The sequence below is a fragment of the Rutilus rutilus genome (genome assembly GCF_951802725.1).
Source record: "Rutilus rutilus genome assembly, chromosome: 5".
Classification (NCBI taxonomy): Eukaryota; Metazoa; Chordata; class Actinopteri; order Cypriniformes; family Leuciscidae; genus Rutilus; species Rutilus rutilus.
The window spans coordinates 42,794,001-42,806,343 of NC_140213.1; the positions used below are offsets into that span (position 1 = coordinate 42,794,001).

The window sequence follows — 12,343 nt, forward strand, 5'->3', positions numbered from 1 at the left end:
CAGGTCCCAAGCAGAATTGCTTGATATAAGCATTTATTATTATTATTAATGAACAAATGTCTCCAATAAAACCCACAACAAACAGACTTGATGTTATGTGATGTGCAGCAAATTTACTCTAAAATATTTAATTGGTTAGATAGCCTAATACTTTATGTAAGCCAGAGCAAAACTAGAAACATTTATTCCATGACTTTTCAAAGCCTGGATATCACAAATGACAGTAGAAACCTGAGAGGTCTGTCCGAATAAATGCACAAGGATAAAGAGATGATTAAGTTAATAGTTTACCAACACTACATGGATAACCTACACACCTTTTTTACACTTAGTATGTCATTTGTAGTGGCACACAAATTCTACAATGTTCCCTATCAGTCAGTCACGTTTCACGTTACATCGAATGACTGACACATCAGGGTCTCACTTAGGATCTCTCCTTTGAGTGGTAAGAAAACGGGCCAATGGACATTGGTGAGTGAGTTTTGCATGGCTAACCATTCCACCGGACATACGGATATATAACCTTGCCGGCAACTCACTCATGCAGGTTTGTGCTGAGGAGTTGAGACGGGATCCCGGGATTCAGCAGGTGTTACAGGGTCCTTCAGGGAATGAGGGTTATGACAGTAACCAAAGATGTTTTTCATAGTCTCAGGGCCCTAAACGCAAGTAACTTTGTGGGCGGGTCTTGGGCGCTGCTGCTATTATACCGGCGGGATAAATTACTCTTGCGCCCGACGCAAATCTAAAATGGGTTGTTCTGAAGTAGCTTCATTATTCATAGGTGTGGTTTGGGCGTAACGTGAAATAAACCAATCAGAGCGACATCTCACATTCCCTTTAAGAGCAGGCGTGCTTGTTCCATGGCGGTTTGCTATTATAACGGCGGATTTGCCCGGCGCACGCCAGGAGCGGTTCACAGCCGAGGAGACGGACGTTCTCGTCAGGGCCGTAAAAGACAGAGAAGTGACATTGGGGATGGAGAAACCCACCCAAATTAGCTTCGATTAAACAGGCGTATGATAATTTGGGTAAATGTGTAAGCTAGATTTATGCCTATTTTTTCACATCTTCATGGACACAACAATGATTTCCCTTGTGTGCTATTTTTTTTCCTTGTAATAATGTATGGTTTTCTAAAAATGAGAACTGCTGCGTCTGTGTGTAGATGAGATAAGCAAAGTGTATGCGCGTTGTGCACACGCTACATTGATTATGGCCAAGCACGCGCCCTTAAAATAGCATATGAATGACATGCGCAACGCGCCACTGACTTTAGAGTAGGTTTTTCCTGGTCAGTGGTGGAACTGTTTTCTAAACCTGTAAAATAGCATCAGGGAACGTTTGCGCCGGAACATGTCTCCTCTTTGCACTGAACCGCCCCCGGGAGCACAAGTTCATTCCCTAATTTACCGACGTGCGTCTGTGGAGGGAAAAGTCCGCTGTGCGCGGGTGCAAAATAGGAATGATACATGCGTCGGTGTACAAAGTCAATTGCGCTGGGTGCAAGATAGGGCCCTCAGACTTTTAGACCCCAATAAAACAGGTCAGAACTATATAAGCTCATTATCTCAAACAGTTCCTCTTCAGTTCTTCATAACTAGGGAAAAATTCGGGAGAAGAAATGAAATTCCATAAACCTGAAGTCACTTTTTCTCTCTCCGCCCACCTCTAATATCGCACTCATATGCATTCAGAATCTATTTTCCCCTCAAACAAACAACACAGTCTTTCGCTTTTGCAATATTTTTTCTCTGTAATTGTATGAAATCAGAGATTGAAGTGCAAATCAAGACAATTCACCGCCAGTAGCAAGTCTTCAGGCATGAATGATTTATTCTGGATTAAGATTTACTGTAAGAACTTGGCAAGCCATACGCAGCCTATAGACAAATCATTCTGTTATGCTGAGCTTGGGTCACAGTACGCGTACAGTGAGTGTATTATAATGTAGCATTTCTTTGAGATCTCATCTCGTATTGCTCTTTAAACAGTTCCCTCCATGAATCATTATATTTACATGCAATCTGAACGCAATCAGAATGATAGCAGATGCGAAAGATCTTTAAGAATCTGTTAAAAAGAATACATTTATTCAGATGCACGATAATCTCTTCATAAACACAGTCAATAGCTAAGTTTCCATTCAAAGTTGCGAATTTATCTTATGCGCAAAATATATTGCGTAAAACATTTGCGAATAAAGCAGCGTTTCCATCCCATGTGTTCAAGAGAACAATCAGCACTTCCTGGGAAATTGGCTCAAAATATCTCTAATAAAAAGGGACGTTGAAGAAAATGTGGCTCTTTTATCGTAAATAATGAATGATTTGTGCCTCAGAAACGCAATAAATGCTGTAATTATTCTTGCGTTCAGATGCTGGTGTTTGCGAACACAATCATGTGAGACATTTCTAATGACATCTTTAATGACTTTGGCTCAGGCATTTCAGAATAACTAAAACAACATTCGAGATGAAACTGATCCGCTGGTTAATCCAGTTATCTAATCACAGGCAAAGTCATGTGAGTCTTTTTGTTGAGCATCGAGGGATTTATTCAGTAAATGTGTGTTGCATCGTAGTATGTCGTCTTATCGCACAAAAATGATCCAACTTAATTGGAGCGCATTCGTTTTTTTTTTTATTTATGTGCATCCAGCGTTTCTTTTTATGTGCTATCCAAAATTTGCATAATAACAGAGACAGAAAGAACTGAGGTGGACGGTCACTCCGCAAGCAGGATGTGTTCTGTACCTCTCAATCACAAAACCTCTGGAAAGCCTTTAATGATGCTCACATAATGAGATCAGCCAACAGACAAGCAACATTTTCAGCCAAATTGAGCCTTTCAGGCCCTTGTGTTGAGTATGAAAAGGGAAAAATATAAAGGTCAAACACAAAATACAGCATTTTCATCAGCTTTGAAAGCCATTTCTAGTTCAGAAATGTTGTTACAGAGGAGCAGTTTCTGACATAATAACACTATTTGAACTTACTAATGTTATTTCTGTGTAGCTCAAGGAAAATAAGGCGAGGAGAAGGGCAAACGAGACTCATGCTGGTTTGTTTACTCTTGGAAATATCTTTTAGAGTTTTAGAAGGAGCAACAGACATGGGAAGAGTCATACAGTAGCGATGCCTGAGTGGAGGGACCATCTGGCAGTGTGACCCCGGCACTTAAGAGTGTCTTTCACACACACACACACACACACACACACACACACACACACGCACGCATATATACAGAATATACACTCAATGAAGAGCCTGATAGCTGATACCATATTCTACATCTCAAAACCACATTCCATTTCTCATTGCAAGTTCTCTGTGAAACAATTATAAAAATCTTTTAGTAGAAAACTTTTATGGTTCTATTTTCGGATAAACGAGCAGATGGAGGGCAGTGGACCATGAGCGCATGCGTCTGCCTGATGCCAAATAGAACATTCTGTGGGTGTCTAGAGACGGCTGGATAGCTGTATAACACACAGCCTTCACGCAGGACTGCTGGAATCCAATGGGACTGCCAAAGGGGACAAAAAAAAGAGAAAGAGGAGCTCCTATTTGAGAACAGGACAGACCACCCCCGCACAGATGCAGAGAGAGCAGAGATGGACTAATCTCAGCGGGCACATAAGGTGAATCAATGATCATTATTATTATTGATAATAAAATAATATAATTAATAATATTATTATTATTAAAAAAAGAAAATTAACATAAATTAACATAAAATGAAAATAAAATAAATTAATAATATTATTATTATAAATTAAATTAAATAAAAAACAAAAAATTAAAATAAATTAAAATTAAAATAAATTAAATTATCCAGCATCTTGTTATATTTATATCTTATGCCTAGTTTCTAAGAAGATGTGAAAAAAAAATAATAATAATAATAATAATAATTATAATTATATATCAGTCAATCAATCAAAAACTTTATTACAGACTCAAGGTCCAAATCTCACCCACAACAATACATAAATACATATCCATAAACACACATGCATACACACATACCTACAAAAAAAAAAAAAAAAAAAAAAAACCTTTCAAAAGAAGATCATTGTTCTACCAGGAGACAATTATACCAGTGTTTCCACATACGGGATTGGTAGCGTATAGTACTTAGCTGTATGTTAGTTAAGCCCATTATTATTTCATTTTGTGACCCATTAAGTCGGCACATGAATTTAAACATTAGGTTTCTTAAAACAGCATGAAAGGTCCTCACTCTTGCAACCACAAACATCTCACTTGCACTACACCATCTTGGTCTTGTGAGTAACATTCTCATTGCGTCGTTATATGCTACTTTCAACTTTAAAAGACTTGCCTTTCTATAATTTGACCACAAGTGTGCAGTATAGAACGGTGTGCAATATGCTTTAAACAGAGATATCTTCACACCAACCGTACATGCCCTAAATTTACGTAAGAGAATATTGGCTTGTGCATACATCATGCGACATTGCCTGTAAATATCTTCATCATCTGTAATATTCTAACATTCTTCATCATCATTTATCAGTGATAAAATGACCAACGTATTTTTTTTATTACCTTATTACAGACACTAAGCTTATTATTAGCCAATTTAAAATCAGGGTAGTTCAAACATTCATCATCTTTAGCTCTACTGATCATGACGACACTCTTATTGGCATTATATTTGATATCATGTCCCACACCATATACCGAACAGATTGTAAGAAGCTGCTGTAATCCAGCACTACTTGGTCTAAAAATCACAAGGTCATCTGCATACATAATATGGTTCACTATTGAATTACCAATCACGCACCCAGTATTACAGGCTCTCAACTGCCTGGACAGATCATCCATATAGAGATTAAAAAGAGCAGGTGACAAAATACCCCCTTGTCTGACTCCATTACCAACCCCAAATAGAGCTGAGACACTATTGCCCCATTTCACTTGCATAGTCTGGTGGGCATACCAGTAAGCCAAAATTCTCACAATATACTTAGGCACCCCTCTTTGCCTTAATTTGTTAAACAATTTACCATGATTTATATGGTCAAATGCTTTAGAAGCATCAATAAAACACATAAGACCTGATGAATTTATATATCCAATTATTTCTACATTTGCCTTCAATCAGCCATTAGGTGTTGAAGTGGTAAAGGCCTGACAGAAGAACCTGGGGTTGAGTCTTTGGCAAAATGTGGACAGTGATATTCACGTTTGATATTCTCAGGGTGAGTTACTTGTCAGCACTCAGACAAAGGCCCAAAGGATTATGGGAGAGCGCGAACCCCTGTCACTTCTAAGCAGGTTCCCAACTGAAGGCCCATAATCCATTATGGCATGCCTGCTTACAAGACTAAGGCTAAAACAGGCAAACACTCTCAAGCCTGTAACACACATACACACTTCCATCGAACTGAATGTGACTATGATTGAGCATTACTCATCAATTGTTATGGGAGATTTATGTTCTCCTTTTCACTTACACTGCCTCCAGAGTTAGCACTAAAGCCACATAAAGAGGCTTTGAATAATTCCACTTCCCCATTACACAAGAAACAGAGCAAACGCACACTATTCAAGCCCACCTTTTTACATGGTGGAGAGAGCAGCACACAAAAATCCAGGGAGCCCATTCATCATCTAACTGCGATGGCTGGACAACACTCATTGTTCATCAGGGTGAATGTGTAAGCAGCCACTTAGCCAGAGATAACACAAAGGCAAAACCATTTATCTTGCACAGCTCTTGGATAATGAGAAGACTGTATTGGAAATAGCAGTGCTTTTAGTCAATGAAACATCGCACCTTCAACCTTTACAAAGAGCAGATGAGGGAGGCCGTTTCATATTCGTCATCACTGTGGACTGCATCACGATTAAAAGCATTGCATTAAAGCATTTTGATTTTATTTAAAACATCCCCATTCATTTCAATGGCAGTTTCTCAGCTGATGCAGGACTCTCTGGAAGCATGCCATTTTAAAACTGATATTGCTCACTCAGTTTTAGGCATGGACATATTTGAGCCAGTTACTTAGCCATAGGAAAATGACATCATGACAACAGTGATTGGCTGATGAAAATGCACAAAATGATTATCCTTAGCTGTGACCTGTGAAATATAGCGAAATACTATTACATTTAAAGAGAACTGTTTTCATGTTTTTCATGCAAAGCTGAATTTTCAGCATCATTACTCCAGTCTTCAGTGTCACATGATCCTTCAGAAATCATTCTAATATGCTGATTTGATGCTCAAGAAACGTTTGAAACATGTTGAAACCAATTCCGCTGCTTAATATTTCAGTGCAAATCGGGAAACAATTTTTATTTTCAAGATTCTTTGACGAAGAAAGTTCAAAAGAACAACGTTTATTTGAAATGGAAATTGTAAAAGAAAAAAAAATATATTTAATGCATCCGTAAAGAATAAAATTATAGTAAGTAATAATATAATACTATTATAATATAATAATGTAAATTGTTAATTAAAAATCTTAATAAATCTTACTGACCCCAAACTTTTAAACTGTGTGTGTGTTTATTCTACTATAATATTCTTCCTTCATCACTGTCTCTTCATAAACCTCTTCTCTCTCCCCAGCTTCATCTCCCTGTTTCCTGCAAACAAGCAAACAATCTGTAATTGCAGGATCTGTGTTATTGTGAGAGAGAGGAAATAAATCTTAATGAAGGGGTTAGAGAGATTTGGCTGATTAAACTTGATGTTGTATTTCAGCTCTGTTCAGAATGATGGACTAAACATCCACATATGCAGAGTGCTCAAAGGTCCCTGCTGTTCCCGTTCGATTCCATTAACTCCATCGCACGTGATAAATCATATAGGCTTTCAGTAATAATCTGAAGATGCACTCATCTTTAGAGATTCATTATTGAGCAAACGATATTATGCACATCTGCATTTCCTTTAGAACCAGACAACTAATGCTAACTTTCTCTTTACTAACTGCCATGAAAATTGCTTTTTATTTATTTATTAGTTTATTTAATAGGGACCATGCATATTCATGTACATTGTTGTATAAAAATACACCATGTAAATATGCCAGAATTAGTAAAAAGATACTATTTTTCATCTGCAGTCCCTAAGCCAGTAACATAAAAACTAACAAAAAAAATAACCAACAATCATACAACATTCATTCACTATGACAACAATACACATAAATAGAAATATACATCAACAATACAAACAAACAAGACAAAAATTCATAATAACAATGACATTATACATTCACCACTATACTACATTAACAGTGAAAATGTATGACTAATAGTGACCAATATTAATGACTAATGTTACAGTTAAAGGTGAGTACATGTCTGATTATCTAAGAGCCACTGTTTTAATTGAGTTTTAAAGGAGGTGAATGAAGGACACTCACGTATCACAAGGGGCAAGCTATTCCAAGATTTACCACCTATTATTGATAATACATTTTGTCCAAAGGTGGTACGTCTAAATGGTATCATACAGTCCCCTTTTATAGAGGCCCGTGTACTACCTCCGCTTGCAAGCCTTTGAAAAAAGGCATGCAGTGGAGGTGGAGCAAGATTATTTAACACCTTATAAACTAGACAAATGTACTTGAAACGTTTGAAATTGTCAAAACTTAAAAATTTATGTTTCTCTAAAATATTGCAATGGTGAAATGACAATGCCTTTTTATCAAAAGTTTTAATGGCTTTCTTGAATAGAGATTCAATAGTTTTAAGACTCGATATGCTAGTTAATGACCAATTTATGAAACAATACTCGATATGTGAAAAAATCATAGTATATAAGAACAACTTGGCTGCTTTGGTGTTAAGAAATGGCCTGACTTGTTTAAAATTCTGCAAACTAAATTTAACTTTATTTGCCACCTTTTTTACATGATATTTGAATGTTAAGGTGGAGTCATATATTTTATTTCTCCACATGCTGTACATGACATCTATAGCGTCATTACTTTCTGGAAATTACTTAGATATCATCATCCATATATAGTAACATCATGTGTAACATCTTTCACACACACAAAAAATAGATCAAATTTGAAATCAATGGCATTGATTTATGCAGAGTATAACATCACTGTTTTCCCTCTAACTGGTTAGCACCCCGGATGTAATCTTTTAGTCTTTTCAGAATAAAACATTGTTTTATAGCATGGTGGCATGCTATAAAAGATTGAATGTTTGTGTGTATGAATCACTAAGAAAAGCTTTTGTGGCTGCAGTCCAGAGGTTTTTGTTTTGACTTTCATTAGTAGATTGGCCGCTGGCGATGTGAATAGCCATATTTCCATCCACCTATTTTTATGGATATAACATAAAAACTAAAAACGCTGGATGGAAATGCCAAAACACGTAAATAGTAAAAAAGTGCATAAAACGTGTGCACTCAATTAAGACAGATAATTTTTTATCCAGTAAGAAGACATGCGCATAAACTACGTTGAAACACATTTACTGAATAAATCCCTCGACGCCAAATACAAAACTTACGTGACTTTGGCCCAACGGAGGATGTGATTGGATAACTGGACTAACCAACGGGTCGCTTTCATCGCACAGCATCTCAAATATTGTTTTGGTTTAATTCCCTCACAGAAGCGTCTCACATGATTGCGATCTAAACACCAGCATCCGAACGCAAGATAACATGACAGCGTTTATTGCGTTTCATCTGCGCTCGCTGAGGTAAAAGTCATTTATGATGTAGGATAAAAGAGCTAAAGTGGCTCCAGATTGCAGCAACTTCCATTATTATTACAGATATTTCGCTTTTTTTTTTCTTTCTCTTGAACACATGGGATGGAAACCCTGCTTTATTTGCAAATGTTTTAAGCGATATTTCAAGTTAAATTCGAAACTTTGGATGGAAACATACAGTAGCTAATGATGATGGCAGAGGGTAATGTAGCAACTGAAATTGAGTGCAAATTGTTACCACGTATTTATTGAGTAGATTTTAGGTTTGCTTTTACAGCGAAGAAAGACAAAAAAAAAACTTAAACACAGGCACACAGCATGAAAAAGTCATTATTTGTTGATAAATACCGAGTTAAGCAGTCAGCACATTTATCAGGCAGTTAGCTTAGCATGTATTGATCTCAAGGTCTCCGGGGCACTATAGCTTAGCATGACAATGGCAAATAAAAGCTACAGATGAACTATTTCAAGCTAAATACATTACCATTCCTCCAGTCCTCGCTGTAATTCTGTTGACCAAGGCTGAAAGTAAAGCAGTCGGCCCTGACCCTTTAAGACATTGGGTCTGAAACCTCAGTCAGTGGATAATTGATAATCATACACAGAAAAGAAGTAAGCATGTGTGTACAGTAGCCAAAAGGTGTTTGGACCCTTAAAAAAATGACTAAATTTAATACGTTTCAATGCATTAGATCATAAAATATCAAGCCAAGTGTCGTATTGTATACTGTACGTTAAAGATAGCACAAGCATACTTTTCAAGTAATTTCAACGTTCTGGCTCACATTAATGACTGTTTTACAGTGCCACAATTAATGACAGCACAGCTAAACTCACACAGGTTAAGCAGAAGATGAGTAATGTTGTCTCTAATAAACAGAAAAAACATAATAAAACGAATAGGGTGAACCACACTGGAGGAGTGTTAGTAAAGGCAGGTACAAAAACTTGAGAACTGAGACCAGAGAACGTCTCTTCAATCTCACAGTGTAACACACACCATTGAAAACAATAAACACAAAGCCTCTATAGACTCGGTGCGGTTCCTGTAACACGCTAATGCAATATGGGCTTCTGAGGAGCGATGAGGCTTTCATTAGAGTTGAGAAAGAGCAGGGCAGCTGAGAGGCAAAGCCACAGGCCCGGTGAGATCTCCAGTTGCTGATCCGCAACACTCCAGTTCCTCAAGTGCTCTGATCCTGTGATAGACAGTCAGACAGACATCTACACGCACCCGAGGGTCCACACGGCCCCAAGCACTGCATTATTCAGGGCTAAATCAGACCACAGACCACTTCCTCAGAGCTCCACATCAAATTAAACAAGCAATGTAGGGCAGTCTAATCAATCAGTGCAATACATTTGAAACTAGGTCTGTCTTTAAATTTATATTTATTTTTGAAATGTTGCTGAATGTCAGATGCTGATAACTATTACAGACTCACAACACTGCCTCTGTCAATGGGTTAAGGGGAAAGTACATTTAAAAAGTAATGCATTACAATATTGCGTTAGTCCCTATAAAAGTAACTAATTGTGTTACGTTTTATGTAATCTGTTACGGTACTTTTTCTCACCATGGCTGGGCTTGCTTGCTTGTTTTTTTATGGCAAATGTAAAGGCCCTTTCCCACAAAAAAGTAAATGACGCAGGAGAAGAAAGTCCAACACTCTTACTGCAGCAAAAAAGAAGAAGAAAAAGAACAAAAGAAGCACAAATGTGATGTGTCATATTTCAGTCTTTTTTGGTATGGTTGAATTGGATCATCGAAGGTCAGCAGCAAAGACAAAAAAGTGAGATTAAATACATAAAGTATATTTGTGGTATTTAACAATTAACTATTGCAGGTTTGCGTAATATTCTGAGTTTGCATTTCACTGTTTTTACTCATTTTGAGCAATACTGAATCTATTTTTGTGCAAGTGAGATGAGTAAATGTCCTAACCCTAACCCACAAATGTTGTGTAAACGTGCATGTTCACATTTAGTCTAGAACTACAATAACCATCATGTTCACACACAGCGCCTCTGCACTGATTTCTCTCAACATGGGGACAGAAGAGATGAATGGGAAAACAACATAACGTTACTTATTTAAAAAAGTAACTCCGATATTTTGTAAAAGTAATGCGTTACATGGAAAAAAGTAATCTGATTACGTAACTTGCGTTACTTGTAATGCGTTGCCCCCAACACTGGACAGAGGATTCTCTTTTCACAAAATGCTTTGCTCAGTGCTACAACTCAGCGGAGAGGATTCCCACTATGTCATGGTGTGAAAGAAAGAAGCTAAGACTACGCATACCCAAACTGGGCCATCAAAACACAGTGGGGTGGGTGGGAGAGGAAAGAAGGGGAAAGAGGATGAATTTGCCCTGGAAGAAAACACAGAAAGAGAGATTCTGAGATACAGACATAACAACACATCAAAAAGATCCTATAAACACACACACATACATGTTATATGACAAGCTTCAAAGAGAGTTTAACAATTCAACTACGTATATCAGATGTTTGGGGTCTCTAAGCAGCCTTAGATAACCATGTCACTGTTTATATGATTGATTACACTGTAAATAACCTATATTATGAATAATCAGTTATGACATTAGATGAAATTATAAAGCAGGTAATATCTCCAAAATCTACCAGATATCAAAGAACGTTTAATTTCTTAAGGATCGTGCATCCCTGAAATTGTATTAAAATTACTTAATATATTTTAAAATGATTGTTATTATTATTTTGATGGAAAATATATATATTTTTGCAGTCATTACTCCAGTCTTCAGAGTTTACATTTAAATGTATGCTAAATGTTTATTATTAATCAGAAAAATTATCAATATAATCAATCATTTCTTCAGATTAAATAAAATAAATATTTTTTAAAAGTAGAAAATTCAAAACAGTTGTTTTAAATTGTAATACCATTTCACAATATTACTGTATTTTTGATCATATTAATGCCTCTTAATTTGGTGAACACAAGAATTTTCTTTCAAAAGCTTAAAAAAATATAACTCATCCTCAAACTTTATCTAATTTTATGTATATATAAATATAAATAGATGGCTTTATAAAGCATTTAATATCACTAAAATCTCTACGACATTTCAGTTTGTTTTTCTTTTTCTGAATCTTGTCAGGCGAGAGAAAAGATTTCTTCAAAAGTACAGACACAAGATACTTTGTCTTTTTTCAGAGATAGATTTCGGTAGACGAGTCCAGTGAAATGGCATTAAGGTCTATGAAAGCTTGCTTTCCATGACTTTGTGAATCATTAATGGACTAGATTGTGGATCCCTGGGGCCTCCATTAAAGCTCTGACACGCAGCATGGTACTACTCTTACGCCTGCCTGCGCAGGGAGCCAGTCTCAGGGGCCAAATAGCTCTCTGCATTTTTATGGCTGAATTCACTAGTGGTAAGTGATCTCCCCTAGGGCTGGGAAACACAATGGCAGGGGTATAGTACAGCATCACTGAGGTATTTTACACCCCTTCATGAATCATCCTGAATAGAGTTGAGGTATCACTTAGATTGTGTCAGTGTCAAGTTCTAGGTTGCTGCTGTCCTGAAGCGATGCTCTGGATTTAGATTCCACTGCCTGTCGCT

General features: G+C 36.9%; 1 protein-coding gene across 6 annotated transcripts in view; it reads right to left on the reverse strand.

Annotated features, from left to right (window-relative positions):
* The window catches only part of frmd5a (FERM domain containing 5a), a 107,727-nt gene that overhangs the window by 28,720 nt on the left and 66,664 nt on the right, over positions 1 to 12,343 (reverse strand). The window lies entirely within an intron of this gene.